We start from the raw sequence: 21,629 nt of genomic DNA, 5'->3' as shown, positions 1-21,629 counted from the left end.
GAATGCATTCTCTGAACTCCTCTCATGCGGAGGTTTCCGCCTTCCGATTGGTTGCCGGTGAACATTTCCGCCTTCCGATTGGTTGCCGCCGAACCGCGTCATATCTCATTACCATTAAGTTGAGCTGATTTCAATTCTCCTCGACGCTCACGCTGTACATGACGCGCTGCGCCGCTGCTCGCCGGAGCTCGCCGCCGGCTCTCATTGAAAATGAATGACTTCCGGCCACTTTGACGCTCTCGCCGGTGGCGGTCTGAATGCACAGTAACGCACAGCTTTAAAAGTATATTTACAGGACATTCACAAATTCAGGAGTATAAAGCTATGTTTAAAGCCATGCGGACGCGTCGGTGCGCGCAGAAAAAATGACGTCAACGCGGAGTGGGCGGTCGCGCGCGTTGGGTGCGCGAGACCCCTGCTGGGTCCCAATTCGCCTACTTATACTACGACCTAAAAGTATGTACTGTTTTTGTGAGGAAAATGTACGTACTTTTGAGTGTGTAGCAAAAGAGTATGCACGTTCTGGGACGTACTTCGATGACGTCATGCAAAGTGAACGACAACGTGGTTGCCTAGTTACGCACACCAAACGCAGGTCGTTTGTGAGGTGGCTGGTTATGATGTTCATGTGCAACAATGTGTGTAATGAAAGCTACTTATTTTAAAGTCAAAATAGTTAAAGTTTATAGTATAACTATTGTTTAACGTATTTTATGCTTATTTTATACTTATGTTTGCAAATCAGAAATACCGCGATGAAAATGAACCATGCTTTTACTATAGTAAAAGTTTAGTAACCATATATCTTAATAAAGTTAACATTTGTACAGCCACAGTATTACTACAAATAAGTCAGTGTGGTTAAACTATGATTAGTGTAGTAAAAGGTGTTTTTTTCATAAGGGTTTATAGTAAGGTATAAATCTAAGACAGAAACATAAAAAGAAATACATAAAAAAGACACATGCATGACACAGTACTACAGCCATGGTACTTTATTTTCACAACATCAACCGAATATTACGAGAAAATGAAAGATAACTTTAATTAGGGTTAAACATTTAAATTCTTACACTTAAAAGCTGAGGGCGCATCTCCGCTGCTGCGTCTGGCTGCCATATTTACATCACCACAAAGCTCCTCCCTCCCGCACGCAATGGGTTGTGGGCAATATTAGCCGTTCTGCACTTCGAAATCTAACCGGAAATAGTAGACCATCCGGGTATCTTTGGGATACTCATTTCAACATACTACGTTTTGGGACGTACTAATTCTAGTTTCGAATACTATTTAGGACGGATAGTATGCGAATTGGGACTCAGCACCCATTTCGCGTGGCGCTGTGCACAGCATTTTTTGTAACTTTCCGCGCGGCTCCGCATCCGAAAATGACCGAACTCGAGGCGATTCTGTCCGACCAGGCAAGCCTGTGACGTATCTCTTTGATCAATCCAAGCAAAACAATGTATATATTTATCTGACACTCTGTAAGTAAAGTATGGAAACTTTGCAGCTTAAAACACGAATTCTTTTACATGATTCAGAATGTTTGGCTTATATTTGTATTAAATGAACCACTAGACGAGGAATAAAATACAAACCTCAAGATATCTGTACTGTTTGTTTAGTAAAAAACGTTAATGAAATGATAATGTTTAATAAAGACATATTTAAAAGATTGTTGTTTTATTTATGTTCTCATATTTATATATCAAACTCTGATGTTAAAAGCACCAGGGTAGTTCCAGCGGATGACTTCTTCTACCCAGCTAACAAAAATACGTAACTGTTACGTAACGTCGACGTAATATGATGACCAAACTTACGTCGTGGCGACGAACCGAGTTACGTCGTGGCGACCGGAAAAGTGAAATTCCTGGATTTGTCGCCTGCACGTAACTTCGCAACGTAATCTGCCTGTCGTGGGCACGTCGTGACAACGTAATGGATTGAAAGTTTTATGTTGGTAACCAGTTAGTAATTTAAATATTTTATTTAATATTCTTTGGGCGGACATCTGCAGTAGGCTACAACTAATTTAACTTGTCCTTATTTGCCCATAACTAAAAGACTTACCATAACATATGAATGACAGACTCCGAGATGGAATACTTAATTTTATTGAACATGAACATTACATTACAAACATTTAAATAAACATATGTTAAAATAAACATTTAAATGGATTCTCCATATAATTTAAAATGTAATTTCTGAATTGTGCAGGCGTAGTTTTGTCAGACGGAGAAAGTGAGAGAGTGTCCTCTTCATTTTCCGGTTGCCAGGGTAACGCTGCTCTAACCTTCACCAGTCCAAAACACCAAACATGTCCCACAAAACTTTAAAATTAAGACAATAAAATAAATAAAGGTTAAATAACATCTACACATTTTCATAAATATCGTTTTATTTGTTTAATTTGTGAAGTAGTGTCTTACCTGAAAAAACGAAATTTCCTGTCAGATGAACATCCTGTCAGTGCAGCATAAAACGCGGTTTATACTGTCGGGCGAGAGTCTGTGAGCCTTAATAAGTATGGTAAAATGTTGTTTATAACTCTTAAGCAAATTAAATAAGTTATTGTGAAATTTAAACGGGTCTCAGTTCAGAGAAACGACCGGTAATGACTCCTGTCACGCCGTTCTACTGTGCACGCGCAGTCGCGCGTTCTGGTCAAGTTCAGCTGGGCGGGAGGCGCGTGCTATTTAAAGCAACACCAAAGAGTTTTTTTTACCTTAAAATAACGCTTCCAAAACAGTTTCAGTCGTTCATCCACTCTAAACAGGGTGAACAGCACTTTCACATTCGCTTTGCAGCCCTCTATCGGCCAAAACCGCACTAAAGAAGTTTCCAAACGTCGGGTAGTGGTCCTGTAGTCCGAGTGAATACTACAAAAACTTGCTTTACGGCAGACCTACAATCCAATCAGAGCCAGCTATGCTGCAGTATTTATGACAGTGGGTAATGGACAATTACGCTTCTAACCTGTAGGGGGAGCAAAGAGCCAAAACTCTTTGGTGTTGCTTTAATGTTTCCCATGTAAATGGCATTTCGTGTGTATTTAATCTATTTTGACTTATTTAAGGGAAACTTTAAAACTGAAAAGTTTTAATAAGCTAACCTAAATAGAAAAGGAAATGAATGTTTATATAATTGTATAGGTAATGAAATTACCTCCCTGGGACGTAACAGTTACGTTGCCAGTAAGTTATGAAATTACCAAAATAATACGAATTTATTACGTAACTGGGACGTACTTGGTTATCTTGCGACGTAAGGAGTCCGTACTGGCGACGTGGTGATTTGGTACTGTAATGGTAATAATATTACCTCCCTAGGACGTAACAGTTACGTTGCCAGTAAGTTATGAAATTACCAAAATATTACCAATGTATTACTTAACTGGGACGTACTTGGTCATCTTGCGACGTAAGGAGTCCGTACTGGCGACGTGGTGATTTGGTTCTGTAATGGTAATGAAATTACCTCCCTAGGACGTAAAAGTTACGTTGCCAGCTGGTAAGTCATGAAATTACCAAAAATGACCAATAAATTACGTAACTAGTACGTCGTGTGTTAGCTGGGTATCCTCTTCTGTATGTTTGTTTTTGACTTTATTGCTCGCGTCGCCCCCTGGTGGTTAAAAAAATATTGCAACAGCGAGCGCGTCAACTATAAACGCCTCGTCCGTTTGGTGAGACGCGCGCGCGATCCGCGGAGGCTTGCGTTGCGGACCAAAGCGCGAGTATAAACAAAGCTTAAAGGGCGTGTTGCAGGTTAACCACCACTGTCGATTAATGGGTACATAAATCACTCAAGATATGTGTATAATTTTTAAAATGTCTCAAAAATGGTCTTAAAGAACACTTTTTTTACGTTTTTGGTATTAACGGTTTTTTTACGCAATTCTGCGATGACGTCACGCTGGGGAGAAGTGGAGAAAGCCTCAGCCAGAGCCATAGAGATAGATGAGACATTTATTGCTGTTTAATACTTGCGTATACAATTTGGAAATCATATATACATCGTAGGAAATATATAATGTGTTATTCTGCAAAGATACCATGCTAATTATTATTTATGATATCTGTGGAGATAAATAAAACTTCGCAAATCTGCTGATTTGATCCATTCATGTCCTGACCACCAGGCTAGAGATTTTTAAACATCCTTTATCCACACTTACTAGTCTATCAAATAATATCTCAAATATATTGTTTTGTGAAATAAAAGGATGCTTTGTTATATTGTTTATGCGATTATAACGAATCACACGATCATTTTATACGCAGCAGTCAGCAGCTGCAGCACACTCGGATCCGACCGCATACATACTGTAATAAACAGGCGTTCGGCGGCTTTTTACATCACGACAGACTATGCCATTTGAGGAGGAACCGCTCATTGATCACCGTATTTTTATAAATCCTGTACATGTTTGGACCTGCCGAACAGGTTGAGCACTTTCATATACTTTGTTGAGCAGAGAGGCTGCACTTTGACCAGCGGGCTGCGGGAACCGGCGCATATCACGCCGCCAGACAGTGTTGTTAACTCGAAATGTATAACTATTATCAGATCGACCCACCGGGAAAGTCCCGACTCTGCCGATTGCCATTCCGCTACTGGCTGTAAGAAAGTGAGTGCGTTTGGGTCGCTGGTCCCCGCGAACAGATGTGACGTGCCTCACTCACCTTCCTGGATTAGAGACATGCTGCCAAAACCGTTTGTGCTGAAGATCGCATAAAGTTACTCCCATTTCAGGCAGGATCATGGACCCCCTCAAGCCAGCATGCACGAGTATGTTAATTGTTTGTTTACTTTCTACACGAAGATATGCTAACGTTATGCTATCTGGCTGTCTGCCTATCTCTCTATACTAGCCTATCCATCTGTCTGTCTGTCTGTCTGTCTGTCTGTCTGTCTGTCTATCTATCTATCTATCTATTTATCTATAATCTGCGCTATCAGAACTGTACTTTACTCGTCTTTCTATAGTCATTCTCAATGCTCTCAATGCGGCTTTGGTAAATTCTCTCCCCAGCGTGACGTCATACAGTGCGTTGTGGGGGAAAGGAGAATCATTGCAAACCGCTGTACTTTTTCATACTTTTTCGGGTTTTGTGATACCCAACAACATAAAATACAATGGATAACACTTTAAAGGGTTATTACACACAAGCAAGTTGCACAAATTCGTAAAAAAAAAACCTGCAAAACACACTTTAATACTGACACTGTGATTGTAGAGCGCGTGCCACATCCGGATGTGCTCGCGCAACATTACACACAGTGCGTAAACATTATCGATCACTTATCGAACTGTCCTTATCGTTTTACCGAAAAAGTTTGTATCGGTAAATTATCGTTATAGAATTATCGCCCAGCACTACTTGCTTGCATTAAAAGGTATCTTTGAATAGAGCAGCTATTCCTCCACCTCTTCTAACAGCTCTACAGACACTTATAAAAGTAAAGTTGGGTGGGGCTTATTCATTGAGGACTGTAGCACTGCAGCTGTCATCGAACCAGGTTTCATTTAGAAATATAAAGTCCAGGTTGTTAGTGGTGATAAGATCATTAACTAAAAATGATTTATTCTTTAGTGAACAGATGTTCAGAAGTGCTAACTTAACAGTAACTGTTTTTTGTCCTGTATCAATCTTCGAATGATGTCTAATAGGCAGTAGATTAGATAAAATTGCTGTGCGGCTGGAGAGTGCCTTCTTTTTCTTTCACATATAGGGACGGAGATAGGGAAAGCTAAAGGGACATTGGGGTCCCGCTTGTTCTGTAAACATGTATAATTGTTACTGCTGTCGTAGCGGGGACCCAACACATATCAGTTAGCAGTGCTGTTAGCAGATGAGGGCTGGTGTGATCCCTGACATTGAGGCAAAGGTCGGAGTGCTCTCTCAGATGAAGGGGGAAGGCAAGCTGAGCACAAAGGCTTTGGTAGTTGTGGAGCCTGTTGTTTCTTGGTTGATATTTGGGGACTTGCAGCAATAGAATGAGAGAGCTTTGTTCCAGCAAATATCAGTTCCTCCATTTTTTCTGAAAAGAACTAAATGGGTGATGTTGCAGAGAGTGAGAGAAAGTGTGATAACATCAGCTGTGATTCTGGTGTTTCTGGAGGCTGAAGAGTTTTCTTGCCTTTCCTGATTGTTATCCACAGAAACGTCTTTGGGTGTTGATTCACAATCCAGCTGTGGGGAGGTCTGTTAGCAGGACTAAGCCTGAGTTGTGTCCGTGAACAGTAGTTGTTGTGGCTGCAGAGTTTTATCCTTGTCATCTGAATGTTCATCCAGGGTGCTGATGTGAAATCCTGTGGTCATTTAGGCTGTGCATGAGTGGACTGGCGATGATAAATGATAAAGAAAGAAAAAGATATTGTCTTTAAACAACTTATAACCTAGTTTGTTTGGGTGGAGACCATCTGTGTTAAAGAGTTGCCATGTATTTAAACTTAGTAGCCGAGAAAACATTGTTCCTTGGGCTGGGAGAGGTCCAATGATGAATGACGGAACTTTCAAGCTTCCAAGTTTTTCAAAAAGTTAATTTTATGGAGCTCAGACGGCTCTTTCCGAATATAAGTTTCTTGTTAACATCAGAAACCATTGCCTGAGAAAAACAGTAGCCTTGCTTCCAATGTTTCTGATAATAGAGTCACCCACTATCAGCGTGCATGGCTCGACTTCTGTCTGAGCGGACTGCTGCTCCCTGCATGATATTGAGCGTCTGTTAGCTCTGTTAGGTACAGGCTGATGTGATCGGTGTCCATTTACAGTTGGGGATTCTTCACCTACACTTATTAGTGTTTCAAATATTTTCAAGCTCCACAGGTGGTGGTAGAATACCAATTTGGCTACTCGAGTAGTACCCATATCTGGGGTAGGTGATGCTAATGCAGCAATTTGTGACAGTCTAATGTCTTGAGCACCTTTGGGTCTCGCACCCTGTTTATGCCATCGGTCTGTGTCCTCAGTTACTGCAGGTTTCTCTGGGCTCACTATGATCCGTTTCAAAGCATTGAGTTCACAGGACTCACCAGGGAATTGTAACTCACTACATCTGCCTTGTTTATACATCATGTGACATACGTCGTCAAAACAAGAAATTAGTCGTTAACTGAAATTACGTTATACTAGAGCAATTTAATTACAAGGGACAGCTGGTTAAAGTATACATTTGCATTTGAATAGAACCGCATTACCGTTTTTGGATATTTTTTAATCAAAACAACGCATCTTCTGCTTTTTCGTTGGATAATTTCTCTCCCAGGGGGCTCACAGGATAGTAAAGGGGTCTATCAAATGAACACTTTGGGATCTGCGAGAAGTAGTAGGTCATCCGGGTACTTTTTGCCTACTGTTTTTGGAATACTATGAATTCGAACATACCACTCGCTAGGCTTGTTGCGATAGTCGGTGAAACGGTGATTACTGGTGCTTCAGCCTCTCACCGGTTAGATCACTTGCCCACCGCGACACCGTCTTTCACCGTCGTTTTGATATTTGCTTGTAATTAAATAATTTAGTTTCGTTAGAGAGAGCAAACACTTACAACTGAATGTGTCTGCTGTCTGAATCCAGCGGAGCTGAACGCGTGTCACAGAGCAGCGGCTGCGGGTGTCAGATTTCCTGTCAGACTGCGGCAAGCAGATGATGGCAGAAGCTGCATGCTTACTCGGTTTTGTTATAATATACATATATGATGTTTAATATAGGCGAGATTGTTTTGTTGTTGTGTTTTTCATTAAGAATAATAATAAACCCATCATTCAAGCAGCCTTTTATGGAGGAATAGCCGGTTGCTCTGCTTGGGACTGGCGGGTTTCTGTCAGAAGTACCTGCGCACATTGACTCAAGCACTTAAACCAGCTGTTGCACTCGCATTTGCACGCAAATTCATATGCAATTTAACGCAGCGTACACAACCGCTGCATTTAAACAACAGTTGCATCTAATTCAAAAGTGAAAGTAAAATGCGCACTTCTGTGCATTTATGAGCCCCTCCCTCCCTGTTTGTTGTTTTAAATATTATTATATTAATTATTAAGTATATAATTTTTGGAATTCCATCATCCTCCTTTCGATACACAAAAGTGACTGCATGACTTAACACTCGCTTTTTTTGCTTTTATGTCTTCAGAACCATTCTGATTAAAACATTAAATAAAATCCTTTGAGGATATTGGGATACCAATGTTCCTGCCCACCTTTACCACCGCCACCGATCCTCACTCACTCGACCACTAATGAAAAGCCAACACAAAGCCTCAATCAATAACCTCTCATTACCCACTTCTGTTCGGCTCTCTCTTTGGTGATGACCGATGTTGTCCCGAGGATGAACATGCCACATTAGCTGAGTTGAAATTAATGTCTTAGAGTATTGACGGAAAAGGTCAGATGTGGGTTTGTTTTGTTTGTGGTATCTTGCTCTTGTAATGGATCAGGGATATGTTTGTTATACAAGGATCGATCTGAGAAACGATGCATTTTGGCAGTGGCCGTTACAGCATGTCTCAATGCGCCAAGTGAGTACTAATTTGTTTGAACAGAGTAAATGTGCGTTGGGAGTATTTGAATAAAAACACAGGCCTAGTATTAAAACTGTATTGTGCTACACTATTATAAAATAATGGTGCTTCATGATGGCGTAGAATAACATTTATTGTCTAAATGGTTTTTTGAAGCACCTTTAATAACATCTGAAGCACCTTTATGTTTCAGAAAAGGTTCTTTAAGGTAAAAAAGGTTCTTAAGATTATTAAAATGTATAAAAAAGCTTCTCTAAAGAACCTGTTTGAGGAACAAAAAAAAAAAAAATAATATTTTATTGCATCACTGTGAAGCACTATTTAAGCACCTTTATTTTTAAGAGTGTATGCCCAGCTAACACAACAACAACGTAATGGGGGATATTTTTAGAGAGTACAGTTTACCTTTAAGTGCCTGAATGTACTTAAAGCCTACAGTATAATAAGAGTTGCAGATAGTGCTTTTAAAAGTGCTAATTGAAAATTGATATAAAGAACCCTTGGCTCAGACCTATCAGTAATGTGGATCTCCTCCATAATGAAGTCTACATACAGTATCCATACAGTATTTACACTTCTCTGCTTTATCTATAAAAGACTGACCCAAAGGCTCATGTGAACCTTTCTCTTTTTTACATTGTTGTGATTGAAATTCCAGGGATGGACTCTATCTCTATCACATCGTCTTATACGTTCGTAGAGAATGCAAATGCTGTTGAACGCAGACATGCATCCACTGACTGATACACAGCTAAATCACTAGTGTTAATGTACACTGCTGGTGTATGGGTACCACCACCAGGACTGGTGATACTCATGTAAATACCAGCAGTGTACATTTAACCCTGGTGATTTTGCTGTGTATGCACATAATATACTAAATGATGATGACTTGCTGACACTGTGATCCTCTGTTAATTCAGTGTGCTGCCATGGAAACATTTCCTGTCACTGGGGGGAGACCCGTCAACCGGAGTGGCAAAGCTATTGATGTCAAGCAGGCTCTGTTTGATTTACGATACACCAAAAGCAGAGTGTCGAGGCTTAGGTTGTCTTGTCTAAAGCAATCAAATGTTGAACTTGTTTTCAGTACGGTTTACACTTGGTCAGGGGCAGGGCATTATCTGTAAGGTGTGTCTTTTATAGGAAAGATAAGGCTATGGATTCTTGGAGGAAAAGCTTGATCGGATTAATATTTTAATTATGTTATTGCAGACTAACTGATTTGATCATCTCCGTTCTTCTTATCTTAAAAAATGTCAACATTTTGCATGGACACTGCCTTGTGACTAGTTATCAGGCTTTCAGCTCATTATACAGGATGCAGGCATGTATAATTTATTACATCTATCCTAAAATGATCACGTAAGAACATTAAAAATATGCTTTGCGCTAAACACATTAAACCGATTGCTTGCAGCTGCAGCTGAGGCTTGTGAGTCTTATCCAAGAGAAATGGGTCGTTCTTAGGAAAATGGTGCAATTTGTGCTTGAACATTTTGGGACTATTTATATTTTAAAGTCATTAACAGTAAGGTTTCCAACATAGGAGTGTCAAATAGCCTAAATATCATTACACCTCAGCATATTGGGTTTGTTCAGTATTTTTAAGTATTTAATATTCATTTGTATCACTTTTATGCATTTTTTTTATACAAATGAGATAAAATTTGGTGAAAATATTGTTATAACACACTGTAAAAATCCAAGTTGCAAAAATGTTTCCCAATGAAGGTAATTTGGTAACTTGTTTTCAATAGAAATCAATTTATTTTATCATAAATAATTTTAGTATTTTGTGTATACTGAATAAATGAAAAGGATTTAAACATTGGCAGGTGCTTTTTTATATGTCAATGACATGAATTAGGCAGCATTTAAAGGCGGAGATCTAAACTGCTCAGCTGCGCACAAGTTCAAGATCATTTGCGATTTATAAATTTCACATCTGAAAAAAAGGGGTACACTTGTTTTCTGTGCATACGTTCGTTTTATGAATAACACGTACACATTTTTGATAAATGATCGGAAGATCAAATGTAGGATGGTTCCTATGCGGCACTTTATAAATGAGGCCTCATGAGGTCAAAGTTGTAACAATCTAAAATAGAATTTGATGAATTTGACATTTCTCCACACTTTTAAGCTTGTTGACAATGAGTTCATATTGTTTTCACTGCTACTTTCTGCAGTAGTCCTGAAAATCAATATTGGCAGGTTTATAAATTGCAAATTGCCATCTTACTTTGGGTAAAAAAAATGCTGAAGGGTTAGATGTGTGTTTGTTCATACTGTGCAAATTTCTTATACATTAAACAGATTCTTCACCAAAAAAGCAATGTTATTTATATTGTTTGCTTTAGTTTGGTAGTTGTATTGTAAATAGTAGATTAATAATAATAGAATAATACTGTAAATGTATTTCTTAACATGTCTTTGGCATTAACTGTGATAATCAAGAAAGATTTTGTATATGAAGTCATGTTTCTTCAGGTAAAAAATATTAATAATATTTTTGTTTGAGCATCTAAAGTGCCTTAGATGTCACTGAAGCCTAATTTTAGCCTGGTCTGTTCTGTTGCATAGAAACACACTGTAAAAAGTAAAAGTTGGATCATCAATTCCTCAATTGATAATGCCTAAAATTTTTAAATACAGTAGTTTAGGTGTTACCAATTTCAAAAGTGAAAATAAAGAATAATGAGTATTGCTTTATTTTTATCTAGGGATGCACCGAATCCAGATTTTTTGGGTCCGGCCGAATCTTAAACAGTGGATTCGGTATTCGGCCGAATTTAAAAAATTACGCGCATCCTTTTTCCATTAACACAGTAAAATCCATTAATGAAGTAAACAAATTCCACAGCAGTGTATTTTTCATTTTATTTAACTTTAACTGTAAAAAAAAGGATAGGCAACATTATGCCAGGATGTCAAGTGGGAAAAACTATTTTGACAATTACCATAAGCCTATGCATAATGAAAGCGATGCGGTGCAACAAGCTTGTTTTTCCAGGTGCGTCCGCGAAATGTGAACCGCCCCTAAGGCTCACAGAAAGATAAAGCTTATCTCCACATCAGCACCCGATGTGTGTAATCAACGGCCGCGTGATGTCGACCAGCGTAGCGCAAGCCTAGGGTTCAGTGGAAAAAAAATCTAGGATTCGGCCGAACCCCGTCTAAAACCCCAGTATTCGGCCTATTTTTATCCAATTTTGGTGTTTTACTTTCAAAAAAGATTATTTTTAGATTTATTTTATTGGTTTATGGAATCAGGAAGAACGTGACCTGTAAGTAAAGTTCTTTATAATCAAGCCACCAATGAAGTTTGAACTAAATTTTAAATGTAATGACTGTCACGTTATAATCTTATAAAATGTATTGGTTATCATATTTTTTTGACTCACTGGTGGGAAGGCTATCTTTCAAATCATAAAAGCATTTTACTGCGCTGTTTGCATTTTTGTATATGTTTATATTGTTTATAATACACTTTTTTATGATAATTTTAGGTATAGGACAATCCTCAGATGAGGAACATTAGCCAAACAACAACCCCGATTTCTGCTTATATGCTTTTATCAAGCGTGCCGCACAAGCCCTGAAAAGTGAAGCCAAAACGTCTCGATCGCCCCCCAGTAACTGGTCCCAGTATAGGTCATAAACCCCGCCTCCCCATGTTATTCAATGGGACTTGAGACCAACTAAAAAAATTAATTACACTTCAATTATCTTTTTTCCGAAGCTGGTTTCTGTCATTTACTGTAGTTTTTATCACGCTGATGTAAATTCAAATGTTTGTTTTTAAAATAGGTTTGTGTTTAGTTAGTTATTTAATGATATAAAAACGGTGGTGTCACGTCATGATTGACAGCTGTGATATCGTGTGATATGCCCATTCTACGAGAGCGAGGGCGGGGTTTTGACTTTGTGGGCGTCCCTTCCTGCTCACTACTGCGCATGACTGGTCCCGAAATCGCTATTGCGCAGACTCAAGACCCAAGATGTCAGCGCCATATCGGGACACTGGCGGCTTCACTTTTCACCAATGGAAGAGAGCGTACAGGCGTCGTCCATCTTTTTTTACAGTCTATGGTTGTCATCCTGAACTATCAAGGCTATAGACATCAGGCAAATAGCACAGAAAGGATTGCTGAGGGTGGACTTTACTGTGAAAGAATAAAAACTGATTTAAGTGTCATGAATGAACCTCCCAAACCTTGACTCTGGGCTCAGGGAGAAGCCTGTCTACTAAACCAAGCGTTCTTCCAGCCCATTACCATGGCGACTGCTCCTCTGGGCCTTGTGAGGAATAAAAAGGCTGTGCAGGACGCTGGCCTGCCACAACTCTCAAACGCCTGTCATCCAGGTTTAGTGAGTCAGTGAGTTTAAGATGGTGAGGGGAAATGAACCCTGAAGGGCATGAGAATCAAAGAGCCGAGAGTAAGATGGATTCTCTGATGGAAATGGCAGAATTACATCTCACTGAGTGCCCATAGCAGAGTGGGAAGGATGGCCTGTCATTAGGGGAGCCACTAAAGGAGACAGTGAGAAAAAGAGAGAGACACAGAGAGCGAGAGATAGACCAGATTAGATTAGATACAGACTAACAAATGAGACCAATAAGACGGTGCATAAAATTTGTAGCGAAACGTTTATAATGTCCTAGTAAACAATCAAATAGGCTCATTCTAAATGGAAAGTGCACAGTTCAGATGGTTAGGTTTATTCCAATCTGTTGAGACTTAAAATCAATCTACTTTACATTATTGGCATTTTGGTTATTGGCTTAAATCAGCTCGGCATAGGATCTTGTCTCTAGGCTCTGAAAATAACTGGATTTACCTTATCAAAAGAGAACGCAGATTAAATCTTACTCGGTCCTGTGCCATGAAACAGGAGGCTGATTAAAAGAAGCTATTTGGATGTTCGCTGTGATAAAACATAAGTATATGGGGGAAACTGGAGAACTGACACAGAGCCATAAGCACATTGTGTACTATAGACAGAGAGAGAAGAGTCCATCACTGTCAAAACGCGCATCACATCATCATTAATAGACACAAGAGGCTCCATCAGGCCTGTTATTTGCCTGCTAATGCACAATTGACAATATGGTATGAGATCATTCATACTAGAGCATTTAAAGATTGCAGGGTAAATGCCAACGTATATGAAGCTATTATTATTCTGATGCTGTAAGTATGGGTTTTATAATGGTTGACTGCAATAGCCATATCTAAAGATTAATACTGACATATTATTTAAGAATGCCAAATAAGACAATCGAAAATGAACTTTTTAACATTTGGAACTGGGTTGCTAATACTGTGCAAAAACAAAGACAATGCCAAAACTGGCTGATGTATTAGTTAAACTGATTTTGTAGTTGTATTAGTGTTAGCATTGGATTAAACAACAAAGTACCAGGTTCACATTGATATGGTGCTAAAGACTCTTTAGCAAAGTATAATGGAATGTTATAAATTAAGGGGCATTTTTTACACAGTAAAAAGTATACAACACAGGTTGACCAATGTGCTTTATACCAGAGAAACAAATCACTTACTAATTACTAAAATAAAATAAAACACGACAACCATAATGTATAAAATATTAAAACAATAACAAAAATATCTAAAATAAAATATAGTATATAAAATATAAAACAAAGGTTTATATTTGAAAAGACAAACTGAGTAAGTTTATAAAGTTAAATTTTTAGGCATTACCAATTGAAGCAATTTTTTAAGTTAATCAAATTTTTCCTTTTTATAGTCATATAAAAATTGCATAACATTTAAACCTCTATTACTTTTCATTTATGTCAAAATTTATGCCAAACTATGTCAAATACCTAAAACCAGTTCTTAAAACAAGGCTTTAAACCGGTTCACGGAACGAAAACGAAAACCAGAAACTTTCAAAAAATATATGTTCCAGAAAAGAATCGTTTATTTAAAATAATGGTAACTGGTTAATACCGTTATTTTTTTCGTTCTTTGACAAGATTTCTGTGCAATACTCTCTGAAATTTACTTTCGCTCGTCGTTGACTCATCGGAGAAATGAGAAGCTTGCCACCAGCAAGTAGCCTACTCAAGCCCAAGTCTCTAATGCACAATCATAAGAGGTAAATATTGTAGGCTACCAAGTTTCTCAAGATGTTTTTTTTTTTAAAATACTAATTAGTGGTGTAACGGATCGCAATTGAGCCGAGATCCGTACAGATCACAACCCACGGTTCGTCTCGCATGCAATTTTTTGTTTTTGTTCTGACCGGTTCAGGAACGTCAATTTTAGGGTTGAACCGAAAACCAGAAACGTTAAAATACTGTTTCTGTTCGGAACGCTTAAAGTAGAACAGAACAGCTAACACGTTAAACAAACTCACTCACATATACGTATTTGGCGCTTTTTTGTCACTTTGCCGAGCTACAGTATGTGGTTAACATCTGACCCTGTAAACTCCACAGATATTTTACCATTTTAGACTCCACTTACACAAGCGTTTGCCCCCTTTCTACTTTTTGCTGAACCTAAAAACTGTTTTAGCATCCAACCATCCGGCTACACCTTTGTACTTCATGATTTTGTAGTACAGGTCAAGGCTATCATTCACATAATAGTTAAACACTAGATACTTTGATACAGAGATGCATGGCTGCAACAGTTGTGTTAATAATTTAGCGTTTCTTATAAATATTGCAGGCTGTATAGCTGTTTGCACAGAGCAGTGCAGAGTTCAGCAAACTGCTCCTCTGAGGTTTCGTTTGCACTGTTTTCAATAGACAACCAAATATGTTATCATCACCACAAGATTATGATGTTGTGGTGATGATAACTTGTTTGGATGGCAATTAAATTAGGTACTACCCTGTATAGGTCCCTAAACCTAGTGAATGGCATGCTTAGATATCATCATTTCTTTAAACACTATTTTCTTACTATTGACTTTATTTACATCATATTTCAGCTATGGTTTTACCATAGTCAATTTTTTTTAAACCACAGTATTGCCTTTATGGCACCTTATTCAAATAGCTTGGTATTTACATGAAAACTAATTACTATGGTTTCATTATGGTACAAGTAAGTACATGTAATATACATTAGTGGAGATACAGAACTAAAACACCAGAGGTTTTTTTTTTTAGTCTTGTTTTTTGAGAAAGTGTGTGAGAAGCCTGAGCAAACTTTGCATTCAAGTGGCAAAGTCTAGAAAAACACACAACAGCTTGAAGCTACAACCTTACTCCTCTAAGCACTCTGCTAACAACTGAGGCCGCACTAAAACACAAAACATTAGACACCGGTACGCCCTCTCGGTCCTCTAGTAAAGGCTATCAAGTTCAGCTGAACAGTCCCATTTTCTCCTCTTCACGCTGGAGGAGAAGTTCTGTCAACTCCAGTTTTCAGATAAGGAAATGTCAGGCTGCGGAGGCTTGTGATGGAGCTGAAATTAGCTGGCTGTGTTTTACTACTCACTCAAATATTGGTCGTAGTTTCGGTGCAGGTTGACTCCAGCTCCTCATCTGAAATCTGTTTGCATTTTTTTTAAAACTATGGCTATATTTCAAACATGTATTTAATAATTATTTTATTTGCACTTTTTTGCATTGTTTGCTATGCACCCCGACAACACTGAAGTAAAGCTCTGTATTTGTAACAAACTGATAAAGAAAACTGACTACACATTCAGCACTCTGAGAGAAACCTGCATAATGGATTCTGAAATATTCCTGTGTTGCATCAAAATTGAGTGTCATGCATTCTTACCTTGGATTACACTGTTCTGTTTCGAAATCTAGGTTAAAATTATATATTTCATGAAGTGCCCTCAATGGCTGAGCAGGAACGGCTATTTATAGTGGATCACACATCTTTGTCTGACTGTCAGAAGGATAGTTTCCCTCGGTGCTTTTAAAGGTCACACATAAATAAAAGATAAGATTTTAGATCTGTGGATATACCTTGTTGGTTAAATAAATAAAACATTCCTGAATTCTGAATGTTCTTGTCTTTAAAATTAATAAAATTTGTTTTTTAAAAGTGTGAAACTGGAAAAAATTACTTTCTTAGTATTTTTGTCTTGTTTTCAGTAGAAATATCAAAAAATTCTTAAATCAAAATGTATCTTCTTCATGAGCAAAAGGACCTAAAAAAGTCTAGTTTTTAGAAAAAAAAATACAATTTAGGTGAATGTGTGCTTAAAACAAGCAAAAATATCATAAATTTACTTTTTTTCTTAAACACTTAATTCAAGAAAAAATCTCACCCCCCCTGGCAGATTATTTTCTTAGATCCTTTTGCTCATCGAGAATTTTTATCAAAGAATTTTAAGATATTTCTACTGAAAACAAGACAATATACTAAGTAAGAAAGTTATTTTTTGCAGTGTATAGAGGTCACTTTTACACTGTAAAAAAAATTGTTGGCCGAATGAATTATTTTTTAGTAACTAGTTCCATAGAAATTTTACGTTCCCTCAATTTCTGTCTCCAGAGTGTTACCTGAATTATTGTTTTTTAGTTGGCCCAAATTTGACTCAAATATAAAAAAGTATGTTAGCTCAATTAGCTTTATAGTTCATTCAACTAAAATGTTTTAAGCAGTTGAATCTTTAAAAACTTACAGCAAAGACTCTGTCAATTAAAATGTAAGTATTTACTCAATGTTTTATGTGTTACTTCAATTAATATTTATTTTGGGAATTTTTAATAAACTTTTTAAAATTATTTATCAAATAATTTATGCTGGTGTTGTTAACAAAATGATTAACTTCAGTCACATTAAAACAAAAGCTTTATTCACTTATCATACAGACTGAACATACAGAATGAAGTCTTCTCTAAATAGATGGCATAAAACAGTCCAAAAACCACTCCAAAGTCAGTCAGAACATCTCCAGGGCCATTTAGGAGAACTTCTTCTCGCCATGTATCCCTCTGGTCTGCCTCTCACATCATCTCTGCTCTGGTTTGGTAAACAGAGGAATATAAATACATAAATTAATACATGTTTAATATAATAAAGCTTGACGGTAAAAGACTTTATTCCCTAAATAACGTCTTAATTATAATTAAGACCGAGCCCTAAACCCACATAAACGGACACATAACATAACACACCTTTATTTATATATCTTTACAAAAACGTTGCGTCTTTGCCAATTAATATAGTCTAAAATTAACATTTATTTACACCCACTTACCTGACGTGAACTTGAGGAAACTGCTGATGACTTGTGTCCTTGTGTAAAACAGTGAGTGATTCCAGCTGTTACGTGCGGATTAATCTCAGATGAAATGACCTGTGATACAGATCCTTCCGAGTTAAGACATTTTAAATTCAAAACACACGCACGCACATACATACACACACGCGCGAGTCGCGAGCGCGCCCGCGCACGCACACACACACGTGTACACACACGGTATATTTAGAAGTTTTATTTAAGATTGTTATTTAAGATTGTTTATGATATTGGGACTATTTTTCCACCCGCTCCTTCAGCTCTGAAGTTCAAATTCGCATGCAGTCCGGTTATAAATGTGAAAGATATGAAACATCACTCAACAGCAATATTAATTAAGTGCAATCCTGAAATATGATTTAAACCATAACCCTTACATTATTAAGTATAAGGAATTAAAATGAATTAAATCACATGTTTAAACGCCACAGAGATATCAGAGCCAGCAGTCGATTTCTGATGGGCTTGCCGAGGCGAGGCTGCGCTGGGCGGGGTGTGAGCGCTTAAGTGCCGGTGATTTTCTGGAGCTCTTCTAGAGCTCATCTCCGTCCGAAATTGTCCGAGCACATTTTTAAATAGACGCTATCTTTATGAACCGACCGCATATTTAAACTGTAAGCACATACATTCACGCCTGAACAACTCTTACAATTACATTTTGTGACCAAATAACAGTAATATTAGGAGCATTTTGTTGTCAGGAAACATAGCTGTCATTAGTCCACATATTTACCAGATTTGTTTTAATTAGTTCAGTCAACACTAGCCATTCTGAATGTTGACTGGATTTGAAAATAACCATTCATTTAATGTTTTAAACAAAGATTTATGTAGATTTAAAATAATGTCTTCTCAACTAAGCCCAAACAAGAAAATTGGTTTAACTTATATATTTTTGCCCATCCAACATTTCATTAATTGGATTGTAGGTATAGTGCAGGGGTTCTCAAAGTTTACATTCAAAGGTCCAAATCTGAATTCCCATAATTTTCATAGGTCCGGAAAAACTTTATGTAAATCATTTGTTTATATAACAAATCAACACAAATAGTTTGGGAAAAACATAAGTGTATTTTGCATTTAAAGTAAAAAATAAAATAAACACAAGAAATATGCCAAAAGTAATCAGGTGCAAAATACAGAGCAACCTAATTAGAGAAATGGCACAGTATGTTCTCCATCATATGCATAAACCATGGCAAAACAAGTGTGGTTGGTAGACAGAGACTGACCAAAATTAGGGGTGCACCTATAAATTGGCTGATGATGCTTGCTATGCTTCTCAATGAATTACGGTGAAATGCCGCTACATCCAAAAGCCAGGGGGCGCTCTCGGGCAGAAACTTAATATGCGCTGCAGACGAAGAACTAGACACACGGAGCTCCAGGAAATGGCTTAAGGATATATTTATATTACTGTTCTTCAAACCTTTTCAGGTATTTTCATGATAATAAAGAATATGTTTAAGATTGTGTTTGACGAGTGTTGCTTTTTTAAATGCATGTTTTAAACGACTCAAACCAACAGTGATTGGTAAGGACTGATCAAACGCCGTAGTACATGAAGTAGCTGTGCATAATATCTGGGTGTGATGGCTACAGCGTCACACAGGAATTTTTTAAATAACTCGTTTTATTTTATGACCAGGAATACTCTTAAATCTAAAAAGAAAAAAACTAAACGAATGGTTTACAAGTTTAATATGCATTTGTAAAATAGCAAATGCACACATTTAATCAATCACATAGAAATTAATGCACTTGTAATATGAAGTGGATGCGGGTCCGGATCAAGTTGCCGTCGGGTCCGGATCCGGACCGGAGTCCGGACTTTGAGAACCCCTGTGCTGCGTCCGAAACCGCCTACTACATACTATATAGTACGCGAAAAGCAGTAGGCGAGGCGAGTAGTATGTCCGAATACATAGTATTCGAAAAACAGTATGCGAAAAGAACCCGGATGACCTACTACTTCCGGTTAGATTTTGCAGTGTGCATACGATGGACGCTTCACTATCCCATGATGCCCCGGACGAGGAGTTATCCAACGAAGAAGAAGAGGCACGCGGCTGTTTTCGCGCTGAAATGACATGACGTGATGACGACGTATGTCACGTGATGTAGCAACATGGCGGATGTAGTACGTCCGAATCTCATTCATACTACCAGGATTCATACTGTACAGTGCCTACTGTTTTAATGCCAAGTAAGTAGGTACTTCATCTTATTCAGTACCTACTATACAGTATGCGGTTTCGGACGCAGCCCTGGTATAGTGCTTGTGTTGATTTATCCAATGCTTCTGTAAAATATGGCCAAACACAACCCGTAGTATAGAAAATATCTGACCGAACCAAGGGTTGGTAATTTAAACCCAACGGATGGGTTTGTTCATATTTTACCCAACTATGGATTGAAACAACCCAACATTTTTTAATCAGCTCAGTACTATTGAACATTTTTGCTTAAAGAATATAATCTGATACACTCTAAAAATGGCTGGGTTACTTTTAACCCATAATGCTAATAAATTGGACAGAACGCACCGCTGGGTTAAAATTGACCCAATGCTGGGTTGTTTTAACCAAACTGCTGGGTTATTTTAAACCGTGGTTGCATAACAACAACCCAACATTGGGTCATTTTTAACCCAGCATGGGGTATTTTTAACCCATATATTACCAATTATTGGTCAAAAATAACCCAGTCATTTTTTTGGAGTGTAATAGGCCATTTTTATTTTGTACAATGCATCCACACCACTAGGTATCAGTTAGTCCAAGGTTTTTGGTATGCTGGCCTGTGCAAAAATGAAATGGCTGTGTGCTGCTTGAATCTGTGGCTCTTAATTATAGAATAAACCTGTCTTTGTTCCCTCTCTGTGAAATATTTCTTATATCTTTGCTAGAATGGCGACTCTATTAAGCCATGTTTTTTTATCTGACTCTTAGCAATCCTGTTCTTATCACCATCATTGCAGTACAACCTCCGGCAAATCGTATTGTTACATAATCAGCGTACATCTGCAATCGTGTCTCCAAAAAATTGCCTAGTGCTTAAATCTTATCTGTACTACGTAAGAAAAAAGTTGCTAAACATTTCTATTGCAGAACCCATTGTTTAGTGGAAACAGTAGTTCTTCAATAAAAGTTAGAAAGAAATGGTTCTTTCAAGGACCTTTGACAAAAAGGTTCACAGAGGTACAGTCCCAAAAATGGCATTATTGCAAAGAATCCTTTTTTAAGAGTTTAGTCTGAAACTAGACAGTCTAATACTTGCTGCATTATAGTTTCAAATAATTGTTTGTTTAAAAAGACAATCGATGGTGTATTAGGCCTATTAAACTGTGATTCATGTCGAATTAGTATAATAAATAAATAATAGTATAAATAAAAAATCCCCCCGGTAGTAGAACTGTTCGGAGGAGATTGGGGAGGAGAAGGGATGACGAAAGAATTGTCACTGGGAAGGCGTGGAGACTGACCTACTTATATAAGCTCAAAAATGATTGACAAGCCTGAACATTTAGGCACCTTTCCGAACCTACATTTACAACTTCTTTTATTATTTATATCTATTCATTTATTTAGGACTGTGAGGTCAAAACAGAATAACTGCAATCTACACTAAATGCTGAGTTATTTTCAACCCAATGTTGGGTCAAAAGGGGACGAACCCAGCAATTGAATTAAATTAACTAATAAATTGTTAATATTTGACTTACCCAACAATAGGTTAAAACAACCTATCAATTTTGGGTTAAAAACTTAACATAGATTAAATTACAACCCAACAGGTTGGGCTTGTCCCTTTTTTGATCTAACAACATTTC

General features: G+C 37.8%; 1 protein-coding gene across 5 annotated transcripts in view; it reads left to right on the top strand.

The window, feature by feature from the left end:
* dipk1ab (divergent protein kinase domain 1Ab) overlaps positions 1-21,629 on the top strand; it is a 45,410-nt gene that overhangs the window by 17,992 nt on the left and 5,789 nt on the right. The gene's annotated exons all lie outside the window — the stretch shown is intronic.

The sequence above is a fragment of the Paramisgurnus dabryanus genome, chromosome 7, assembly GCF_030506205.2.
Source record: "Paramisgurnus dabryanus chromosome 7, PD_genome_1.1, whole genome shotgun sequence".
NCBI classification, from domain to species: domain Eukaryota; kingdom Metazoa; phylum Chordata; class Actinopteri; order Cypriniformes; family Cobitidae; genus Paramisgurnus; species Paramisgurnus dabryanus.
Note: the sequence above shows the minus strand (reverse complement) of the source record. Positions and strands in the feature narration are given on the sequence as shown.